The sequence below is a fragment of the Physeter macrocephalus genome, chromosome 5, assembly GCF_002837175.3.
Source record: "Physeter macrocephalus isolate SW-GA chromosome 5, ASM283717v5, whole genome shotgun sequence".
NCBI classification, from domain to species: Eukaryota; Metazoa; Chordata; class Mammalia; order Artiodactyla; family Physeteridae; genus Physeter; species Physeter macrocephalus.
This window is the reverse complement of record NC_041218.1, coordinates 28,458,284-28,483,333: the sequence shown is the minus strand read 5'-3', so window position 1 is coordinate 28,483,333 and position 25,050 is coordinate 28,458,284. Positions and strand designations below refer to the sequence as shown.

The following is a 25,050-nucleotide window of genomic DNA, read 5'->3' as shown; positions in this document are numbered from 1 at the left end:
AAAAAAAAAAAAAAAAAGAATGCTCAAATGTCCAGAAATCTCTACTCTGAGAAGAAAAATAGCCAAAAACTATCTGGGCAATGCTTTGTAACTGTATCTCTAAATGCAGGGAATACTGAAGAGACTTCTATAAATTACCTCACAAGTCACCGTATCCAGGGCTATGATATTATTAGAGATCTCTAGGAATCCACAAAACACACTGGATTTGCATTTAATCTTGAGAAAACAACTGTATAGGGTTTCTGTGAGTAATTAAATGCCTCATAATGGGATTTGACAGGAAAAGAATACTGACTCTAAGTAGTTTACTGAGAACAAAAAAATAGCAAGTAATGCTAATGATAAATATTCTCTGAAAGAGATATCTTTATTTCTAAAAATTTTTAAGGGCAAAACTTACTTTAAAACGTTATTATCTTCGATTGCAAATTGGTAAATCCTTATAAAAATTTCTTCTAAATTTCTCCCGTAAATTAGTCTCTACTCCCACATATTATCCCAGACATATACAATAAAAAAATTATTCTCCACATACAAATACACTTTTTCCACTTAATAGTTCTGAACCCAGGAAAGTGTTCTGAATATGCTAAAATGAAATACAGGAAATTAGAAAGCTAATATATGAATCTTTGAATTACTTTCACAATCACATACTATACTAGAGGCAGGTACAGATGTGTAAAAGTCACAAACTTTACTCAGGCTCCTATTCATTATATTAACCAATAAAATAACTTTCAATATCACTAAAATCTCTGGTAACTAACTATACTAGGAAGAAAAAATAGCCAAGACAGATGTTTTAAATCACCATATCACTAGCCACGATTTCTTCGCTACGTAAGCCAGGATTACTATTCCTCTCTATTTATCTGCACGCCTAACAGTGGGATGCATGATGAAAGGGTAACTAACTTGTGTAAGAGCTCCAGAAGCCCAAAGCTCCAAGAAGCCTTTGCAACATTAAAGAAGGGGAATTCTCACTGACGGTTCTCAAACACCTAATACAGCACCTGGCTCAAAGAAGTTTGTCTGAATGAATGACTAACATGATCAGGTTTACCACACTTGAATACTTTCCACTGCTTTAGTTTGGCCTTCATAATCTTTCCACAATCTAGAGTTTTGCAACAGCATCTAATCTTCCATCAATGTTTTGCTCACCTTGAATTCACTGTTGCCAGAGCAACCTACAGAAAAAAATGAAACTTACCATGGCATTCCTGTTTGCCTAAAACCTTAGATGGCTCCCTCTATCCAAAGGGTAACACCCAAGCTTCTAGAAACGCAAATATAAGCCTCTCCAACCCGGTCCTCTTTCCTTCAATCCAGCCTCATTTTCTACTGTTATCAGTCCTGAAATGTATTCTTCTTCAATCCAAAGGGCTTATAGTTTCCTGTGCTCCTATTGCAGCAGTCACTATATAAGACCTTAGACAGGCTTTGTTCCTTTTTCAAAACTCTGTCCCTACGGTAGGAACACTAATTACAAAATGGCCCAATTACTTCCCTCCCAGTGATGCCCTCTGCAATGTGACTTAGCAGGTCCTTCCATCAGGAGGTGGGATTTACCTCTGTACCCCTTGATTTCGGATGGCCTGATAACTCAAGCTGGTGAACAGACTGGCACGGACGTGATGATGTGCGAGTTCCGAGCCTAAGCCTCAGGAGGCCTTGCACTCCTCCCCTTACTCTTGGGACCCCACCGTCCTCCAACAAATAAGGCCAGCCTGACAGAGAAGGACGCGGGTGCCCCAGCTGAGGCTACCCTAAGTCAACCTACAGATGGGCAAACATATGCGAGCACCCAAGATGAGCAGAGATGTCTCCATAATCCTGAGGTGACCACACATTCATGACTCAGTACAGCTGAGACCTCAGTTGCTTAGCCTAGCTAGACTCCTGAGCAATGACAGATACTGACCTTTTAAAAAAGTAGTTTCTAAAAGAATACTGCCCTTACATACAGTGAGTTTTTATACAGCAGCTGATACAGTTCCCTCTACAAAATGATCTACTCTATTAATCTCCAGGTCTGGGACTAAATCTTATTCTCATTCTTCCAATACTCAGCTTCCAGCACATCCTAAGTTCTCCATGAAGGTTAATTAAATTGATAGCATCTTATCCTCCAAATTCTAACCTGTAATATTACTCATGCAATAATGCATCTACTTAATTTTATCTTTGTAAGGGTGATCATTTTAGTTAGAGCAATAGTTAAATATACATAATAAGTTTAACCTTTAATTCTTCCACAGATTTAATACTCATAAAGCTGAATTTCTTATAGCTGTACCTGAATGCTAATAAGATAAATGAGCACTTGGAATATGACCAAATTCTCTTAAACTTTAATGGGTATAAATCAAACTACATAAATTACACTCTCTTCCACATTCTGAATTCAAGTCAAGGTCTACAAAACTTTAACACTAAATTGAAAACAACTTTTTCTTCTCATTCAATCTGCCAAGTTAGAAGACAGAACGGCAATCAACAGAGTAGAAAAACATTACTAGTAGTTTGGAAAGTAATGGGGGAAAAAAACCTCACATCACAGCCTGTGCACTAAGAGGACAGAGAAAGTAGCTGAACATTCTTCAGCAAACACAAGATTAAAGATTAAGGACGGTAACTGGTGGTACTGTTGTCTTTCTTTGAGCCTAGGACAAAATACATCTTAATATTAACTCAATCATCTGGACTGGATTTTTGTTCAAAAGGGTGGAGAAAAGGCAATATACTCAAAAAAGGAAAAAAAAAATAAAGAAAGGCAGAATCTTCTGAATAACCACCAGAACTTGCCCTGTTCTCTGAACAGACTATTTTGCTCCTGTAGTTAAGAACCACCGGGGATGAGGAGCCTGCTTTTGGAGCTCTGTCATTTCAAAGTCTCCCTAAAACCCTTAGATTCTAGACCTTCTTAAGCCACAATCGGGGTTATTGAAGGTTTTTATAAGCTTTGTCTTCCTAACACCAGTCCCCTGGAGTGCGGTTAACTATGAGTGAGCTCTTAGCAGTCAGAAATAGCAGGGCAGTGGCGATTAAGATTTTCCCACTTAGATCCCTTACGTTTTTCCAATTCACAGGTCCAAAAACCTTACTCATGTATTAGGTAATTTAATCCCTGCTGGGAGGCAGCAGAGAAGAAAAAAACAGGAATATGGAGTCATCACGCTAGCAGAAACTGTACTGAAGCACAAAGTTATGTGCAACAGAGCTGCCATGAAACCCAGTCTCTGCCATGTGCTTGCTGTGTGACGGGAGTCACGCTGAGCCTCGGTTTTCTCATTTGTAAGACGGGGAAGTAAACGACTGCCTCTCCGGTACACAGTGAGTATCAGATGACCTACTTCACATCTCTTTGTAATTCACTAAGCACAGGGCTAGCATGGGAGGGGCTCAGTAAAGGGGCCCTTTCCCCCTTCCAATTTTATGAAGGCTCTTTCCTGTCTTCCACCTAATAATATTTTCTCATCCTTCAAGGCTGATTCCCATCTCCCTTTTGCAATTATCCCAGTCAAAACAACGTGCTCCTATTTTTTTGTATCTATGTGACAGTCATTTAATTTTGCCATATGTTATATAGTGTAGTTAGATGCTTATATGTCCGGCTAAATTTTATGAAGGCTCTTTCCTGTCTTCCACCTAATAATATTTTCTCATCCTTCAAGGCTGATTCCCATCTCCCTTTTGCAATTATCCCAGTCAAAACAACGTGCTATTTTTTTGTATCTATGTGACAGTCATTTAATTTTGCCATATATTATATAGTGTAGTTAGATGCTTATATGTCTGGCTATACTTCTGTTTGATTTAGAATGTCTTGGAAGAAGCAGTGTCATCTTATTTCCGAAAATCCTGTTTCCTCCCCTTGTCCCCAGCACGATAAAATTTGCTCAGGGTCCCCAACAAATGTGTGACTTTTCAAGCACTTATTCTTCAAGATATTAAGACATATCAGCAGCTTTTGGCAACCTCTGCATTATACAGTCATCCATTAAAAAAAAATAGAACAGGCAATGATTTGACATGTCTTCCCTCAGCTACGAATTACTTTCACAACAGTTGTCCAGAAAAAGGCTTATTTAACATCACAGGATCAGAGGCCATGTGTCTCACATTTTCTCACTAAAAGTCAAGAATTCCATCCACATCTCTGTATCTGAAAAATGATATAAAAATTGAGTGACATACAGCCAAACTAACAACTATTTCTAATACGTAAGCAACTAGACTCTACAAAATTTAAAATGCTCCTTTAATTATCTTTTATATATCAAGATATTTATATATATATATATATACACACACACACCTATATAGATATGTATCAAGTCATAAGCCAAATAGTCATTATCCAGAGAAAAGTATCAGAATAATTTTGTTCATTTCAGTGCCTCAAAGAAAGCCCTATCATCATATGAGCAGTAATAGTTAAAGCAACTAACTTTCTCAACAACCCATGAGGCCTTCTATTCCCAGCCCAAGACACACTCAAATCCTGCAACCCCTAGAAACCATCTGACTAACCAGGTACAAATAATGTTCTTTCTACTGTGAACTGTCTCTAATTTTTTATCATTAAAAAAACTTGTACTGGGCTTCCCTGGTGGCGCAGTGGTTGAGAATCTGCCTGCTAATGCAGGGGACACGGGTTCGAGCCCTGGTCCGGGAGGATCCCACATGCCGCGGAGCAACTAAGCCCGTGAGCCCCAACTACTGAGCCTGCGCGTCTGGAGCCTGTGCTCCGCAACAAGAGAGGCCGCGACAGTGAGAGGCCCACGCACTGCGATGAAGAGTGGCCCCCGCTTGCCACAATTAGAGAAAGCCCTCGCACAGAGACGAAGACCCAACACAACCAAAAGTAAAATAAAATAAATAAAAGAAATGCATTTCCATTAAAAAAAAAAACTTGTACTTACAACTTTAGAGTAAAAACAGTATATATCATATATATACATTTAAAAATAAAAATAAATCAAGTACTATGTACTTTTTAAGAAAAAAACACTATTCTTCATTTTTCCACATCCTTTCTTAGGAAATTATATACTACCTGGTGATATTTTTCCGCAGGTGTTGAATCAATGTTAATTTACTTTTCATTCTAATAAAGGCTTTTTTGATTCTCAATTTTAAGTTCTTTGAGGGTAGGATTTTGTTATATTCCTTTGTCTTCCTACAGAGCCTAGTACACGGATTTGTGTAAAATCAATTACTTATTTGATTTTTCATAATAAAAGGGATTCTCTGACACAAAGAACTTGGCATGTCCTATTTTTCACATATGCTCCAGGAGGACAATCCAAGAACCACCTACTCAATACCTACACTATTCTCTCACTCATTCATGCAAATATTTATCAAGAACCTACTATGTGCACAGTTCTCAGTGCTGAGGCTAGAGCAGTGGTCAAAAAACCAATTTTCTATATTCATGAATCAATCTTTCTGTGCACCTGGGGATTCAAAGATGAGGTCAAGGTTGTATCTCACCCAAGAACTCTGAGGTGATAAGTAAGTAATGTGAAGTAAATGGCAGAGCAGTAGGAAAGGATAAATCCTGCCCTAAGATGGAGCAGTTTATTCACACACAGTCCGGATACCCTAAGCTAAGGTACCACATTCACTAGTACGTTTCATGCAGTTTATAATAAAGCAGGACAAACAGCACATCTGATCACAAAGCTTCCTTGACTCAGGTTCATGAAGCTCATGGAGCTGTTAAATTTCTATATTTAAAAACAAATCTTTGTTTCATATCCTGTTTCACAGTAGGTCTCAACAGTTTTAACAGGAATAGGAATTATTTAAATTTCACAGGTTTAATTAATTCTGAAGCTAAGCTGCCTGGGTTTGCATCCTGTATTTACACTAGCTCTGCAACGTTGGGCAGCTTACTTGAACTTACATGCCCTGGTTTCTTTACCTGTAAAATGGGGAAATTAGCAGTACCAAACTTTCAGAACTCTTACGAGGATTAAACAAAAAAATGTACAGTACCTAAAGCATTTAGAACACTGCTCGGCTCATACACAGACCGATATGTGTTACCACCACTTGCATCATCTTTATAGTCTTATTCACTTATTTTACTAGATAAGGGTGATGTCAGGGTCTGTAAGGGACTTTCTCAATCCTGTAATTCTAAGGAATCTCTATATTGACATAAAACATTTAGTATCACTTCTCCACATATAACATGCATAACTACTGATCTATTGCATAAATGCCCGTTAACATCTGCAGCTAAACAGTAAGTGACTGCGCATTAGAGAAAGTATTTCATGATTCATAAAGGATGCATGATAATAGAGCTTGCTTATTATGAATATTATCCTCTTAATGTATATGCCAACTTCAAAAAACAGGTCCTTTTTGTTCCTTCACACCCACAGACCTCCCATGAAAACAAGAGCAAAACAAAGTAAAGCTTTTGATTAGCTCTCCTGGCACGATATTTTTCAATACGTTGAAAAAGAGCCTTGTTTCACAAAGTAATTGGTACATTAGTAAACCATGTCAAACTGCAAGGAGAACATTCATGTCACCAATGACTCAAGGTTTAATTTGAGACTTAAGACAAAAAAAGGTTATCATGTGAGAAAGCAAAAGTGTTTGTAATATCCACATATAACACTAGGTTCTGGGCAAGACCTAGAACTCAATTACTGTTGTCCTAAAGACCATTTGATCGAGATTACACTAACAAAGATTATGCAGGTGGGAAAACTAAATGACCGATATTCTACATAAATCAAGAGGAAAAGTCATACAGTTAACCCAAAAATACATGCGACAGTCTCTTAACCTACAAGTATATAAAGTGGACATGGAATTTACTGTTCCCACCCTCTCTACAACTTTTGAATTGTTTCTAGACTAGATGTCTTAAATTTTTAACTTGATTTTCTACATGTCACTTTAATTTCTTTGGTAAATTTTTTTCTTTAATACTTTTCTCTCATCAAAAATTTAATAAAATCGAACATTCATTTATAGGGCCATAGGTGACACAATTACAGAAAGAATCCATAGTAAACTGGAGAGATTGAACTACACAAAATTTGGTTTACGTTTATGTCTCAAAAAAAATACATATATGCAAAATGGACTACTAGGTGTGGGGCGCAGATTGGGAGCAAACTAGAACAAAACCCACTGCCATACACAAGAGTAAAACTACTCCCAAGGTGATTAAGTGCAGTGTCCTCACAAACTACCCTAACTGATATTTCAAGTGTAGTACTTTTATAATTTGAATTATAGTAACTTACAGTGCTATTGCTATTGACAATGCAAGCTTCAATCTGAGTCTTTACTGAATGCTTGGTGTTTAGCACTTTATGTACTAGCTCATTTGATAACCACAATAATGCAATGAAGTAGACACTATGAGAATCTCTGTTTTATAAATTAAAAAATTGAAGCTAAGCAGGTAATCTATTAAGTAGCTGAACCAGGATTTTACCCCAATGTTTGATGTCTCATAGCCCAATTACCTTTGGTTTTTGTTTTTATAACTAGGTCCAGACGTACTTATTTTCCATACTGGATACTGGACAAGAGCAGCTCTTTCAATGCTGAGTTAGTCCCCCACTCTAATTTAAGACCATTAACTGACCCTAGGAAACATACTGTTCGGGTTTTGTAACAGGTTATCATCTCTGACTCCATCTGTAATATACGGAGCACTGCTCATTTTGCCAATTACTCACACATCTATTTTACTCTTTAACTCCATCAGAAAGGTTAATTACAAAAATTCAGATTAGTGTGGGTTTGTATGCTCTTAAATATTTTCAAGACACAACATAAAAAAGAAAAATACAGAGAATACTGTAACACGCCGGTACTCATCACCCAACTTAAAATCTGAATATTCTGGATATGTATTCGGTTCCTAGGGCTGTTGTAACAAACAAACCGGATGACTTGAAATGACAGGCATTCCCCATCCCGCCCCTCCCCACAGTTCCAGAGACAAGAAATCGAAAATTCAAGATGCCAGCAGGGTTGGATCCTACCACAGGCTCAGGGAATCTGCACCATGCTTCTCCACTACATTCTGGGGGTTCCCAGAAATCCTCGGCGTCCCTCGGCCTGCAGATGAGTCGCTCCACATCTGCCTCCATCTTCATCTTCACAGGGTGTCCTCCCCTGTGTCTCAGTCTCCTCTATGTGAGGGTACTCATCCGATTAGATTAGATACTCACCCTCACCTTAGCCTAACTAATTACATCTGCAACAATCTTATTTCCAAATAAAGTCACATTCTAAGGTTCTGGGGAGGATTTTTTTTTTTTTTTTTTAAGGAAAATTACAAATATAGTTGAAGGTCCTTATACACCAATCCCCAAACCAATAATCCTTCCAGAATCCCCAGAGATAAACCCTATCCAGGATACAGTATTAATTCCATTAAAATTCCATGTGCATGTATTCATAACCAATAAAGAAAATTTACGCTGCATGTTATAAAATTCTATATAAATAGAACTGTACTACACCAATCATTTTGCAACTTTTCTCTCTTGCTCATTGTTTTTGAGATTCACTCGTTTATAGCATTCTATCTTATGAATATGTCACACTGTATATTTATTCACTCACCTGTTGATGGATATTTGAGCTGTTTTCACTTTTTTTATATTTTGAACAATGCTTCAGTGGACATTCCTGAATAGATTTCCTTGTGCTAGAATTTCTGTAGAGTATACTCCTGGAAGTTCACTTCCTAGGTCACAGGGTGGAGGCGCTAGGCATCTTCAAGCTAAACAGACAGCAACCAAAGCACTGTCCAAAGTGTTTGCGAAGATCTACACTTTGGCCAGAAGCATGGAAGTACTTACCCCTCTATACCCTTATTCAAGTTTAATGTTTCCAAACTTATAAAACTGAAAGAAGACAAATGGTATTTCAGGATTTGAATCTGAATATCATTGATCACAAGGGATGTTAACCATCTCTTTACACTGTACCAAGTTCAGGGATGACTCCCCAGAATATATGTCCATGTCAAATTCCTAGAACCTGTGCATATTATTTGGAAGAAGTCTTTGCAGGTGAAATTAAGGATCTTGACATGAAAAGATCATCCTAGATTATCAGCTGGGTCCAAATCCAAGGACAAGTGTCCGGACAAGAGACACAGGGAAGATCTGGCAGGCAGAAGAGGAGGCGGCAATGTAAAGACAAAGGCAGGCACCGGAGTGATGTGGTCCTAAGGCAAGGAAGTCAAAGAATGCCAACAGCCAAACCTGCAAGAGGCTTCAAAGGATCCTCGCCTAGCGGCCTTCAGAGGGAGTGCAGCCTTGCTTACACCTTGATTTCAGATGCTTGGCCTCCCAAACTGTGAGAGAATAGATTTGTTTTAAGCCACCCAGTTTGCTGAAATTTGTTACAGCAGCTACATGAAACTAAAAGTTTATTGGCCATTCAGGTTTCCTATTCTTTGAATTATTTATCCTTTATTTGTTCAAGAATTGTTTACCTTTTCACACAGTTATACAGGAGCTCTGTATACATTTTAGACATCAAGCCTATGTTAATTATAGGCATTGTGCTATCATCTCAGTCTTAATATCTTCCCACTTTGTTTTGCTTATCATGAGATATCTCAGCTTCACTTTAGGAGAACTTTTCAATCTTTCATACGATTTGAATTTTCTTTGGCTTTAAAAAACAATCCTGTTCTATTCTTTATACGTTCTCATGTTTTCTTCTAAATTTTTGCTTTTCCCATTTCTGTATTTAATATATTTAGAATATATTTGTGCACAATGCGAAGACAGACTCCAGTATTATCTTTAATTCCATATGAGTAGCCAATTATCCTAGCAATGTTTATTCATCAGTTTATCGACACTTTCCGAAAAATGTATAATGCCACCTGTAAAGCATATCAAGTTCATATCCATGTGTGAGTTTATTTCTGACCTGCCCCTCTACTAATACCAGTCTATCTCAATTACAATAACTTGGAACGCTGGTAAGGCAAATCGCCCCTTGTCACTCCTCCTCCTTTTCTATATAGTCTTGGCTATTGCTGACCCCTGGCTTTCCAATATAAATTTCCAATATAAAAATCATCTTATCAAGTCACGTAAAGCAAAACTCTGTTAGTGGGTTGTAATTGTAATGACTTACTGACGAAATTGAGGATAAATGCTATCTTTATGAAATTGACTCTTCCCATTCAAAAACAAGATATATTTCTCTTTTATGTTCTTCAGTAATATTTCTCCCCAGGGGCCTTGCAGTATTAGGGTGGGATTTGTATTTAAGAGGTACTTTATGTGTTGATGTTTTTGAGAATGAATTATTTTTTCCTACTGCCATTTTCTAGTAAGTTATTGTTATTTAATAAAAGTGCTACAGATCTCCAATATCAAAAAAACAAACAACCCAATCCAAAAATGGGCAGAAGACCTAAATAGACATTTCTCCAAAGAAGATACACGATTGCCAACAAACACATGAAAGGATGCTCAACGTCACTAATCATTAGAGAAATGCAAATCAAAACTACAATGAATGTATAAGGAAGATGTGGCACATACATACAATGGAATATTAGCCATAAAAAGAAACGAAATTGAGTTATTTGTAGTGAGGTGGATGGACCTAGAGACTGTCATACAGAGTGAAGTAAGTCAGAAAGAGATAAACAAATACCATATGCTAACCCATATATACGGAATCTAAAAACAAAAACAAAAACAAAAATGATTCTGAGGAACCTAGGGGCGGGACAGGAATAAAGACGCAGGCGTAGAGAATGGATTTGAGGACACGGGGAGGGGGAAGGGTAAGCTGGGACGAAGTGAGAGAGTGCCATGGACATACATACACTACCAAATGTGAAATAAATAGCTAGTGGGAAAGCAGCTACATAGCACAGGGAGATCAGCTCGGTGCTTTGTGTCCACCTAAAGGGGTGGGATTGGGAGGGTGGGAGGGAGACGCAAGAGGGAGGGGATATGGGGATATATGTATACGTATAGCTGATTCACTTTGTTATACAGCAGAAACTAACACACCACTGTAAAGTAATTACACTCCAATAAATATGTTAAAAAAAAAAACTTCAGAAAGTTTTTTTTTGAACCAGAAATTCTACCTCGCTGATCTAGCTTAAGGAATTTAAAAGGGTTGTTTATAGATATTGATTTCAATGTTATTTATAATAATGAAAACGGAAATATTATAATTAGCCCAAAATATGTGAACAGTTAAGTAAATTATGATGTATTTTCAAAATAAAATAATATCTCTATAAAATTAAATTTATAAAGTCTATCTACCGACCTAAGAAAATTCTCTTGGTAAGTGAAAAAGCAAGATAAACCTTATTTTCAGTATTGTAATTTTGTTTTAAAAACATATTTTATTAAAAAAAGAAGTGCTACAGATTTCTGTATGTCTGCTGGGTAAAAACTAGATAATCTTGCTGAAGTCATTTCTTTTTCTAGTTTCTCTATAGGTCCCCTTAAAATTGTCTACATAGAAAATAAACTCTCCATATTTGCAGATGGTATAACTTTACCATTACAAGTTTAACGATGCTCTTTTTCTTACTCCATTACAATACAGGCATACCTTGGAAATACTGTGGGTTTGGTCCCAGACCACCGCAATAAAGTGAGTCATACAAATTTGGGGTGTTTCCCAATGCATACAGGTTATGGTTACAGTATACTGTAGCCTAGTACGTGTGCAGTAGCATTACGTCAGAACACGTACGTACCTTCATTTAAAAATATCTTATTGCTAAAAAATGCTAACCATCGGCTGAGCCTTCAGCGAGTTATATATAATCTTTTTGCTGATGGAGGGTCTTCCTCAATGTGTTTTCTTTTGCTGCTGACTGATCAGGGTGTTTGTCGCTAACAACTGAGGTCGCTGTGGCCAGTTCTTAAATGAAGTCTGCCACAACAATTGACTCTTTCTCTCAAACGATTTCTCTGGTGCATGCAGTGCTGTTTGATAGCATTTTACCCACAATAGAACTTCTTTCAAAGCTGCAGTCAATCCTCTCAAACCTTCCCACTGCTTTCTCAATGAAGTTTATGTAATATTCTAAATTCTTTGTTGTCACTTCAAAAATCTTCACAGCTGCTTCAGCAGTAGATTCCATCTCAAGAAACACTTTCTTTGCTCATCCATAAGAAGCAACTCCTCACCAATTAAAGTTTGATCGTGAGACTGCAGCAATTCAATCACATCTTCAGGCTCTACTTCTAATTCTAGTTCTCTTGCTACTTCTACCACACCTGAGTTACTTCTTCCTCTGAAATTTTGAACCTTTCCAAGTCATCCATGAGAGTTGGAATCAACTTCTTCCAAACTCCTGAAATAACTGTAAGTCAACTATACTTCAAAAAAAAAAAAACAAAAAGAATAATTCCAGTTAATGTTGATATTTTGACCTCTTCCCATGAATCACAAATGTTCTTAATGGCATCTAGAATGGTGAATCCTTTCCAGAAGATTTCTAATTGGTTTTGCCCCGATCTCTCAGAAGAACCACTATCTATGGCAGATATAGCCTTATGAAATGTTTTTCTTAAATAGTAAGACTTGAAAGTCAAACTTACTCCTTGATCCATGGGCTGAAGAACGGATGTTGTGTTAGCAAGCATGAAAACATTTTGCAGTACATCTTCAGAGCTCTTGGGTGATCAGGTACATTGTCAATGAGCAGTAATATTTTGAAAGGAATTTTCTGAGCAGTAGGTCTCAACAGTAGGCTTGAAATATTCAGTAAACCATGCTGTAAACAGATGTGCTGTCATCCAGGCTTTGTTGTTCCATTTGTGGAGCACAGGCAGAGCAGATTTAGAATAATTCTTAATGACACAGGATTTTCAGAATGGTAAATAAACATTAACTTCAACTGAAAGTCACCAGCTGCATTAGCCCCTAACAAGAGAGCCAGCCTGCTCTTTGAAGCCAGGTATTGACTTCTCCTCTGCAGCTATGAAAGTCCTAGATGGCATCATCTTCTGATTTAAGGCTGTTTTGTCTATACTGAAAATCTGTTGTTTACTGTAGCCACCTTCATTATCTTAGTGAGATATTCTGTATCTTAGTGAGATCGTCCGTATCTAGCTAGGATAATGAATGAATCTGCTGTAGCTGCTACATCAGCACTTGCTGCTTTCAGCTTGCACTTTTATGTTATGGAGATGGCTTCTTTCCTTTAACCTCATGAACCAACCTCTGCTAGCTTCAAACTTTTCTTCTGCAACTTCCTCACCTCTTCATTGAATTGAAGAGAGTTAGGGCCTTGTTCTGGATTAGGTTTTGGCTTAAGGGGATGTTGTGGGTAGTTTGATCTTCTATCCAGACCACTCAAACTTTCTCCTTATCAGCAAGCCTGTTTTGCTTTCTTATCATTCACAAGAAGGAGTGATTCACTGTAGTAGCACTTTTTATTCCCTTCAAGAACTTTTTCTTTGAATTCACAACTTAACTAACTTTGATGCAAGAAGCCCAGCTTTTGGCCTACTGTGGCTTTCAACATGCCTTCCTCACTAAGCTTAATCACACCTAGCTTTCGATTTAAAGTGAGAGATGCGCAACTATTCCTTTCACTTGACTATTTAGAGACCATTGCATGGTTACTAATTGACCTAATTTCAATACTGGTGTGTCCCAGGGAAGAGGGAGGCCCAAGGAGAGGAAAAAAAGACCAGTAACAGCCAGCAGGTCAAACGGTGAGAACACACACACCATCTTATACAGTCATGACTTGTGGCACCCAAGACAATTACAATAGTAACAAAGATCACTGATCACAAACCACCATAACAAATATAATAATGAAAGTTTGAGATATTACAAGAATTACAAAAATGTGACAGAGACACGAAGTGAGCAACAGATGTTGGAAAAATGGCACTAAAAGACTTGCTCCAAACAGGACTGCCACAAACCTTCAGTTTATAAAAATGTAAATATCTGTAAAGAGCAATAAAGCAAAGCACAATAAACGGAGGTATGCCTGTATGTAATAGTGAGTGATGACAGCCATCCTTGTCTTACTCCTGATTTTTCAAAAACTTCAAAATCTTCACTCCCCATTAAGTGATATTTTCTGTTTGTTTCTGATGTTTAAGAAGTGCTTTTTTATCTTGAATAGATTTGTTCATCCTGAAAAGATACTGAATTTTATTAAATGCCATTTCTGTTACATTAATGTAATCACATGATTTTTCTTTTTCACCTCTTAATGTGGTAGGTGACATTAACAGTTTTTCTAATATTGAATCATTCACATACTCATAGGATAAGACATACTTCATCTTGATGTATATCACTGAAATTTAATATTTTATTAAGGGTTTCTGCATCCATGTAAAATGAGACTGGTCCTTAGTTTTCTATTCTTACATTTTCCCAATTTGGTTATTTGCAAAGATATACTAGCCTCAAACAAGCTTTCTCTAACTTCTGAGACAGTTCTTAGAAATTATCTTTCCTTAAAGGTTTGGTAAAACTATTTGAGCTTAGTCTCTTTTGGTAGAATAGTCTGGATTATCACTTCACTGTCCTGATGGACAACAGTTCAGGTTTTCTATTTCTTCTTGGGTCAGTCTTGTTTTTCAACAAAAGTATCACTTCATTTAAGTTTCATAATCTAATGGCATAACACTGTTCAAAGTAATTTTATGACATTTAAATTATTCTATCTGTAGTTAAATCTCATTTTTATATTCCTAAGTGCGTTTATTTGTTCATGTTTTCATCAATCTTGGTAGCATTTGTCTCATTAAGTCTTCTCATGTAACTAATTCTTTAAGTAATTGTTTCTTTATTATTTTAAAATTTCTATTTTGTTTTTGTTTTTAGCATGTTTCTTTCTTTCCACTTCTCCTAAATTTGTGAATTCCCAGGCTCAGACAGCAAGAGTTCAGTTATCTCAGACAATAGTATATTCAGCAAACACTAGAGCAAAGATTGAAGAGTGTAAGTTTAAAAAGGTAAACAGCCTTGCTTTTAGCTTTGCCAAATGAGAGTCAGTCCACAGGATTGTTCTGAATCCATGACCTATGAACCTAAACACTGCCATCAAGAGGCTAATTTTGGTACTATGGATTTACCAAGTCTGGGTGGTGGAAGAACCCACCTATACACACAATCTCCTCTGAAATGGCATGAGACTGCGCTTCCTTCCTTACAAGGATGACTGCCCCTGTCTTCAGGTATTATGTGAGGTTCTTGATCTCTTCCACCATATACCAAACCTCTTAACCTTACATCTCTCCAGTACTGAACGGCATGGGAGGACACGACTCTTAAGTGAGTGAACGTTACTGGACTGCCCACTGCTTTTAGTTAGGATTGGTCAGTCCTCACAACCCTTCCTCCTGGAGAAGCTTTCTCCTTCCTGAGCCAAACTGGTGGGGGGCGATTTGAGCTTCTGGACGAGCCACGTGAATCCAAGTGTGGATCCTCTATAAGCCACACGGGATTTCTGTTCCTTGCAATTTCAAAGCAACAAATATGGTTCCGCCTACACTTAAAGGGTATGAAAAGATTCTCTTCCATACACCTATTCCTAGGAAAATACCAGTGTCATTCCAGGCCTGTGTACCAAGGCTAACTGCATGGCCCACTTGCAGTTCAAACTAAGTTCATGCTCCTTTGAGTAAGGTCTGGAGTGTAGTACTGGTCCTACATTTTTAAAAAGGGCTGCTTTCCTATGGACAAAACCAGCTATAATCATCTGCCATGGTCAAAATTCTCCAGCATATAAGGCTTAAAAATGAACATAATCTGTGAGAGAAAGAAAGCAAGTTGTACAACTATAAAAATGAAACACAGTGCAAAGCTCTAAAGTCAAGTCCCACAGGTTCTGCTCTTAGTAAGGTACCATCAAAGCTTAAAGTCTGCCCTGGTCCTAACAGAAACATTGACAAAAACATATGTTTGTGCTCCCCTAGATTTTACTAAGGGCCATCGTCTTTTACACACAATTCAACATGAAAACCCCTAAGAATTTTTTTTTTTTCGTAAGTTTGCAGCAAACTCATTTGGGGGCAAAAACCTGACTTGAAGTAGTGTGAGTCTATTTATAGTCACTTAGTGCTCAAAGGAAGTAAAATGGAGTTTAGTCTTTACTTGGAATATGAACATACCTTTCACTGTACTACAACAGAAAATAACACTTCAAATGTTGACAATCTCTGTAACACATGTATCATATCTGATTTTCAATATGCCAACAAAATTTGCAGCTTAAGGAAACTTTATAACTAACTAAAAGGCAAAACAAAGACTCACTTCGTACTATAAATAATCTTTCCCAATATTATCTACTCTGTATATTCACACTTTGAATTCAGGATATGACTGAGCCTACCTTATTCGCATATTTGGCATTACCTGTCACTTTTTACCATTTTGCCTTAATTTCCCAAATAGGCTTGTCAGAACCCAATTACAAAGTTTCCTCCTCTTCTCAGTTTGGTCCACCAAACAAGCAAGAATGACAGATATGTAGCAGAAGGCGTGACTAGCCTGGCAACTTCAAAAATGTGTAAATTGAAGGTATGAAGGCATAAAACACAGACCATAAATAGTTCTTGTTGACAAGATTTTTTTAAATTTTGAATAAACAATATATTAAATGGAGAAGACCATGTAAAAATTTTTTACAAAAATAAGGTACATTAACATTCAAAAAGCAGAGCCTTTTTCTCCCAATAAATATTGGCTACAAACAGCTTACAGATAATACTGCTTAGATTTTCCACTTGGAAGATATCTTGGAAGTGAAAAGGTAATAACTTTCACACCCAAAAGTTAATAGTAATAAAGAGGTGGCTTAAGATTAGGGAGAGGAAACAACACTCTACTGTAGAAAATCTTACACAACATTAAGCAACTGCAGTCTTTCCAACTTCCATCTTTTGGCGTAACAGGCCTTCAATTTAAGAATGTACCCTGGAGAGGGCATAATCATTTTCCCCACATAGTAAAATTACCGGGCAGAAAATATTGAAATACTACTTAATTATCTCAGCACAACATAGTATATCCTGCCTTGTTTACTTTAAAAAAAGACATATTTTAGAGTTTGCTAAGTAGAAACTTTGTATGTGTAGTTTATGTGACTGTCATTAAGCAGTTCAACCATTACCTTTTAATCTGACTACTCAATGCATTTTATATCAACATTCTCCATTATATTCCTACATAGCTAGAAATTTTTTGACATGGAAAAATCATGGGAGGGAGTTAGGGGAAAAGGAAAGGAGGGGAGGGAGGAGAAAAGAAGGAAGGAGGAGGGAGGGGGCTGTAGAAGGAGAGAGGAGGCTGGGGGACCAGGGAAAGCTACCTAGAGATGTAACCGGAGAGAGATCAGTCTCACAGGACAGAGAGAGTTCTCTGGGTAGATAAGGGTGGCAAGAGCCTTTTAAACAGGTCACGGGGTAACGAAAAGCAAGGTGTGTACATTATACTCAGGTAATCACATTTGCTCCCCATCACTCACCAGTCAAGTGTGTATGAGGAAGTTTAGTGAAATCAGGTGCTATAATATGTTTGCGTACTTCCAGAATTCATAGGTTGACATCCTAACCCCCAATGTGAGAGTATCAGAAGGTGAGGTCTTTGGGAGGTGCTTAAGTCATGAGAGTAGAGCCCTCCCGAATGGAGTCAGAGCTCTTACAAAGAGAGACTCCATGGAGCTCCAGAGCCCTCCTGCCGTGTCAGGACACGGCAGGATAGCACCTTCTATAAACCAGGAAGTAGGTCCTTGCCAGACACCACACTGACTCTGCCAGAACCATGATCTTGAACTTGAACCCAGAACTAAGAAATTTCTGTTTCTTATAAGTCACCCAGTCTGATGGTTTGTTAAAGCAGCCTGAATGGACTAAGACATAAAGGTGTCAGAGCTGGCAAGGAACGGACACAATACAACACTTGAGGAGAGAACGCTGTGGAGCAGAGAAGCTGACACAGTGACCACGGACTACTTCTCAGAGACCATGTGGGAAGCCAAGAACTCTGTCAGCTGGTCTGGTGTAACAGGGAACGGAAGCAATGAAATGAACCTGTTTCTCAATCACAGGGAAACAATCTCAGGTCACGGCAGACTCCGTCCTGCTTTCTCCAATGCTGCTGCATTTCCGTTATGATCACTGGCCACTTACTATTTCAATAATAAAACTTTTAGGGACTGCTACCTTATGCCATTATAAATGTACACAACTCGGAAGAGCCATGTAAAGGAAAAGCCAAAATATAAATCTCTCCATGTTATATAGACTCAGCTCCCTTTGTATTCTTGCTAGCCATGGGCAAGTCAGGATTCAAGTGTGCAAGGAGGCAACCTCCAACCACCGGTCACTTCACAGGGCCCTGAGAGGCCAGCCTGCCTGCGCAGAGAGCTCTGCAAAGAAGGGGAGAAGGATGAGGGGAAAGGAGGAAAGGGAAGCAGATGCAAGAGAAGGGACAAGGGGCTGGGAGCGAGAAGGGGCCAGCCTGACTCGTATGTGGAGTTCTGCATGGAGGGGAGCAAGCTGCAAGTCCCCTAACGCAGCCCTCCTCTCTGCTCCCCAGCTTGCTAGAACCATCTACCTTCTCTGGCTATCCTGCTAAGGAAAGGCCAGGTGCACATCAAGCCTATCGTCTGTGAGCGCACTACAGCATGAAACGGAGCCACTTTAAAAAACAAAGGCTACCGGCACAGGAAGAAAGAGGGAAGGCTGGTCTCCTTTCCTCCCAACATGCATGGAACAAAAGTTAAGTATATTTAATATCTTACCTTTTGAAGGACCCTTCGTATCCACTTGTAATCACTAGCTTAACAACTTCTGTCCATGCTACACTATCACATGTGCACATAACTTTATAAGAAATGAAGGTAAGCTAAGAAGAAAATTAAATTCCTCTAGGTGACAGAAACTTTTAGATCACAGAATTTAGTGGTCAAGCTAATAAAATCTCAATCTCAGCAGTACATAAAGGATTAAATATATTCCAATGGGACAAAAACATCACAAAAGCAGAAAATCATCACTTACTGCTTCATCAAAACATGTAGAGATTAAAGGCCACTGGAGAAAGAAAAATTTCCTCTCTACAATTGTTTGTTGTAATTTTAAAAATAGAAGCATGTACAAACCATGTCAAAATGGACACAGTAGTCCATTTTTGGACTATGAACGGTAGTTCTATTTTTAGTTTTTTAAGGAACCTCCATACTATTTTCTCCATAGTGGCTGTATCAATTTACATTCCCACCAACAGTGCAAGAGGGTTCCCTTTTCTCCACACCCTCTGCAGCATTTATTGTTTGTAGATTTTTTGATGATGGCCATTCTGACTGGTGTGAGGTGATACCTCATTGTGGTTTTGATTTGCATTTCTCTAATGATTAGTGATGTTGAGCATCCTTTCACGTGTTTGTTGGCAATCTGTATATCTTCTTGGAAGAAACGTCTATGTAGTTCTTCTGCCCATTTTTGGTTTGGGTTGTTTGTTTTTTCGATATCGGAAATCTGTAGCACTTTTACTTCTGAATACTTAATTTAAAATGCCATACTTAGAATTTAAGAAAATGTGATGTGAAATAAAATGGCTAATATCAAAAATAACAATGTGATCTGCAGAGCTCAAATGAAAATTTAAAACCTCACTTCTCATTACTGGTTATTGGATTTCATCTATGAATGTGCTGACATTTTTCATACCCTCCTGACACAGGATGCCAATCCTGGTTTACTTAGCGATCATCAATTCACTATGAAAAAACAGGCCTTTTCCATGGTATTATTTCAAAGTTTAAGAGATTCTGACAGGTCAAACATCCCTTGGAATATGAACAGTAAATCTTTCCATCCCAAAGTAAAGTGCTACCAAGAAACTGACATCAAAATATTTAAATGCAGATCTGCCAGCCCTTCTCCTCTAGCTGGCCCGCACGCACACACACACACACACACACACACACACACACACAACACTTGGGTGGTGCCTTTTAATTCTAGAAAGGGTCATTTTATAAAACAAATCCAAAAAGCCTTAAAAGTCTCTCAGTTTTCACAAATCAACCATTAAACAACTGCACTTATTTTTTAAATAAATATTAAAGGTCAGGATATAACGTCAGGGCGAGAAAGTAGGTAAAAGAAAAGGAATGGGGCTTCCCTGGTGGCGCAGTGGTTGAGAGTCCGCCTGCCGATGCAGGGGACACGGGTTCGTGCCCAGGTCCGGGAGGATCCCACGTGCCGCGGAGCGGCTGGGCCCGTGAGCCATGGCCGCTGAGCCTGCGCGTCCGGAGCCTGTGCTCCGCAACGGGAGAGGCCACAACAGTGAGAGGCCCGCGTACGGCAAAAAACAAACAAACAAAAAAAACTTCTAACTCTCATCTCATCCATTCTCAGGAACCAGAAGAGAACATAAATAAATGGAGGTAATAAGAAAAATACACATCCTTTCCGAAAAGTTGTGAACAAAGCCAACCCACCAAAAAGGGGAAGAAAGACTCCAACATCCATTTTTTTGCACAATAACAGAACCTGAATGTTTGTTACACTGAAAGCAGCTAGTAAGCAATTATATACCGCCTTTTGGAAATCTCCAAAGAAAGGCCATTTTCTTTTCCACATATCTGTTATAAATCACACTGTCATTGGTTGTATTTGGATGAAGTCCACCTGAATTTTGTGAACAGAAGCCAATATCGGATGGGAAGGACAACTTGGAAAGTAACATACTACAATAAACCTATGTTTACCCATCCACAGAATCAGCTGAAGTCTCCTAAATTGAAAAACAGAACAAGCAAAAAAGATATAGCTAGAAAGAAAGAGCAGATACTTGTAGGACTACTGTCCATTTTATGTCTTCCTCCAGACAGTGAGTTACTTTGGGGGGCAGGGAGAGCGTCAAGGGGAAGAAGAAAACTTCAATGAAAGAAAAACAAAGATGAAGGTACTGCAGAATCTAACAGCAATTAGCAACCATAAAATTATCAAGATTGTAACTTCTAACTTTTATTAAGTATCAATAGCTGTGTATGCTATCTACCATTTCCTTCTTCTTTTCCTGTTCTGGTTCTTCTGTATCATAAAGTCTGCCTAGTTAGGTGGTTTAGCACTTGGGTCCATTCTTTTTCCCCTAATTATGCTAACTTTATGAGGAAAAAGACTGATGTAATTTCAAAAACAGATTTGTTTATTATTATTATTTTATAGGCCAATATTTAAACCAAAGTTATCTTGTAAAGATGGATGAGATAGAAGTAGCACTGTCATATAAAAATTATCTTCACAGTATATGCTTCTATAATATATAACATATTGAATAATAGTCACAGTAAATATTTAATACTGACATAGATATAGACATACAAAGACATATGAACACACACCCAAGAAGGCACCACATTTTAAAAACCCAGAAAGATTCAATCCTGTCATGATCTAGTTGAAAGAAATTATTTACTTTTTAAAATAATGAACGTACTTTGAAGAAATGCTTTTGGTCAAATACTGTGGAGAAAAAGAAATATATTGAGTAGCACACCAAGATCCCAGGTATTAAAGAGAGGTAAAGTAAACCAAATATCCAAAGGTACAACCAGTTTAAGAAGAGACAGATAGGGACTTTCCTGGTGGTCCAGTGGTTAAGATTCCAAGCTTTCAATGCAGGGGGTGCGGGTTCGATCTCTGGTTGGGGAACTAAGATCCCACATGCCACACGGCCAAAAATAAAAATAATAATAATGTTTAGCTTAAAAAAAAGACAGATAATTCTTAATTGTCTATATAAAACAGACATACAACCAAGATGAAAAAGACTATTCATAAAAATCACTGAAGGAGTACCATTTATGAAGGTAAAAAAAATTAATAGCAAACAGACTTTGGGGAACTTGTAGGCCCTAAGTATAAAGATATATTTTCAATTTAATTGGTGATACACGTTTACTAGGGTTTTTCACATATATGGATACATTCACACACACATACATATATCGCCATGGTTAGAAATGTCCATCACAGCTAAAGGCTACCAAAAATCTAATATATTAGAAAATCACTATTGATGGATTAATTGTTGAAAACAGCTGTATACAGGAAACATGTAACATCCCTGAAAAGGTAGACCTTGAAATACATAAGCCAAAAAAGATCATAAAATCATAAAATGCTAGGTTAGAAAGAACATAAAGCCCAACCATGCTTCTGAAGCATCTGCCATCTTTGAGGAAGCAAAAAGCCATGAAATTGAGATCATAATCGAAAGAAATTCCATGGCACTATTGAAGTGATACTTTAATTTAAAAATTATGGAGAAAAAACCCAAAATATACAATTTTACACAGAACAATAAGTGCTCCAATACTCATCCACTTAGTCAACAAGCTTTTGTTGAAAGCATTTGTGTGCCACAAAATACTTGCTAAATTTGTGGAGTTAGATGATAACCAGTGCAGAAATGGTTCCTTCATGGAACATACATTCAAGAAGTCATTAAGATCTAGGTTGACATGTTTCTCAAAATACAGACTGAACCAAAGTCATCAAGGTGCAAGTTCAAAATTCAGATGCTCTATCCCAAGGAATTATGATTCAACAGGTATTGGGTAGAACCCAAGATCTGTTTTTAATAAGCTTTAGTGGAAAGAGTGAAGTTTTGGCTCTGCTATTAATTAGCTATGCAGCTTTGGGCACTAGTCACTTAACTTTGTCTCTAAGATGGGAATAATTCTGTTTAAAAGGTTTATTCTGAAGAATAAAAACATTTTCGAAGTGTTTTGCACAGTACGTGGCACAGGTGTATTCAAATGGCACCGTGAAAAGTCAGAAAATCTGGATTCACACTGAACTCAGATGCTTACCAAATATACAACAGTGGACAAGTCATTGAAACCTCTGTGAGCTTCAGTTTCTATTTATGTAATCTGTGGGTAGTAATATTTTCACTGTTTACCACAAAGATACTGGAAGAAGAAAAAATAGATATTTTTGGTAAGCTGTAAGAAATACCACAGAGGTAATTACAGTAGAGGCTACCAGCAGGTTTTTTTAATTTTATTGAAGTATAGTTGATTTACAATGTTTTGTTTAATTTCTGCTGTACAGTAAAGTGACTCAGTTATACATACATTCTTTTCATATTCTTTCCCATTACGGTCTATCATAGGATACTGAATATAGCTCTCTGTAGGACCTTGTTGTTTATCCATTCTATATATAACGGTTTGCATCTGCTAATCCCAAACTCCCAGTCTTTCCCTCCAACCCACCTCCCCCTTAGCAATGACAAGTCTGTTCTCTCTGTTTTTGTTTCTTAGATATGTTCATTTATGTCATAGCTTAGATTCCACATATAAGTGATTATCATATGGTATTTGTCTTTCTCTTTCTGACTTACTTCACTTGAGACTACCAGCATTGTTAGTCATAGCAAAGTATACAAACATATAATCCCTAAAAAAGAGGGTAAAGACTTTTGTAGGAAAAATTGAGAAGCAATTTTTTTATCTTATTTTTCCAACAAAATTTACTTATCCATTCAAGAGTTTGAGTACTGAATGTGTGCCACCTGGGAAATGGTAACTCCCCAAATGTAAATCAGGAATATAGACTCCATAGACATTAATATAAATCTTAACCCCTTTGAGAACTTCACAAAGACAAGTTAGCTACAGTCTCACAAACCAACAATTGCTGGAAATACTACCCAAAGAATAGAAAACCCTGGATCACCTAGCCCAATACTTAAACATTACTACCCACCAATTAGATAAATAGAAACACTGAAGCTCACAGAGGTTCAATGACTTGTCTGTTATGTGTTTGGTAAGCATCTGAGTTCAACGTGAAGCCACATTTCCTGACTTTCTAATAGGCCACAGCTGTTTCCCAGCTTCCATTCTGAACACTCTTCAGTACTTACCTCTCTTTCTGTAACAATCTAATTCCATTGGTCGGCAATCTACCAGTTGTAAGCGAATCACCTGGAAAGCTTTTAAAAATATAGATTCTGAAATTCTGATTCAGTAAGCCCAGGGCAGAGCTCTGGGATCCCTCTGTGCAAAATGCTTCCCGAGTGATTGTGAAGTGAGCAGGAATCTGGCCGCCAGTGATGCCGCACTCTCCAGCCCACTGGGTAACCGGGCAGTGCAACCAAACTCCAATAGTATTAGGTTGAACTCTTCCCCACTTCAGTTTCCATGTTAATTCTAGTTTTACCCTTGGGGCCACACACAACACAAGCCTAATCTGTCTTTAGGCCCTTCAAGTGACCTATGTTATGATACGTTTCAAACCTGTTATCACTAAACTTACCCACATCTTTTCATCTATAGTTTGTACACAGAAGAGCACACCATCCTCGTTTAGAAACCAATGGTGATACTCCTTTATTACAGGAAGAATATTCTCATTAACACGGCTTAAGTGTGCCTTTTACTAAACTGACAACAACATATTATGCTTACTTCATTGTAATACCGTTATGAAAAACACTTACTTAGGAATATATTTATTTTGGAGTAATTTTAGGTTTACACAAAAGTGGCACATGTAGTACAAAGAGCCCCCATGCCCCCCTCACCCGGTTTCTTTTCCTAATGTTAACATGTACAATACCATAATATTGAACCAAAAATGAGTTTGCTTAATTACATCTTTTTACACAAATTACTTAACCCATTTCTTTCCTCCTGAACACAGACGTTTGGCTTTTCTTTTATTACATGATGCAAGTATAGGCCCTTACATTTCATCTACTAAGATTCAGGGCAAGATTTCATCTTGCAAGACTTTGACTCAAAGACTCAAGCTTTGAATACCCTATACTTGTTAAGATATTCTGAGTCGGGCTTCCCTGGTGGCGCAGTGGTTAAGAATCTGCCTGCCAATGCAGGGGACACAGGTTCGAGCCCTGGTCCGGGAAGATCCCACATGCTGCAGGGCAACTAAGCCCACGAGCCACAACTACTGAAGCCCGCGCACCTAGAGCCTGTGCTCCGCAACAAGTGAAGCCACCGCAATGAGAAGCCCGCGC

General features: G+C 37.9%; 2 protein-coding genes and 1 long non-coding RNA gene across 18 annotated transcripts in view; 1 reads left to right on the top strand and 2 right to left on the bottom strand.

Annotated features, from left to right (window-relative positions):
- The window catches only part of CADPS2 (calcium dependent secretion activator 2), a 552,734-nt gene that overhangs the window by 381,121 nt on the left and 146,563 nt on the right, over positions 1–25,050 (bottom strand). The window lies entirely within an intron of this gene.
- Positions 1–25,050, bottom strand: part of RNF148 (ring finger protein 148) — a 31,854-nt gene that overhangs the window by 5,256 nt on the left and 1,548 nt on the right. The window lies entirely within an intron of this gene.
- LOC129392128 (uncharacterized) lies at positions 3,312–4,808 on the top strand. The gene is made up of 3 exons (XR_008617338.1): positions 3,312–3,342; positions 4,407–4,545; positions 4,658–4,808. It is a non-coding gene; the product is annotated as an uncharacterized lncRNA (long non-coding RNA).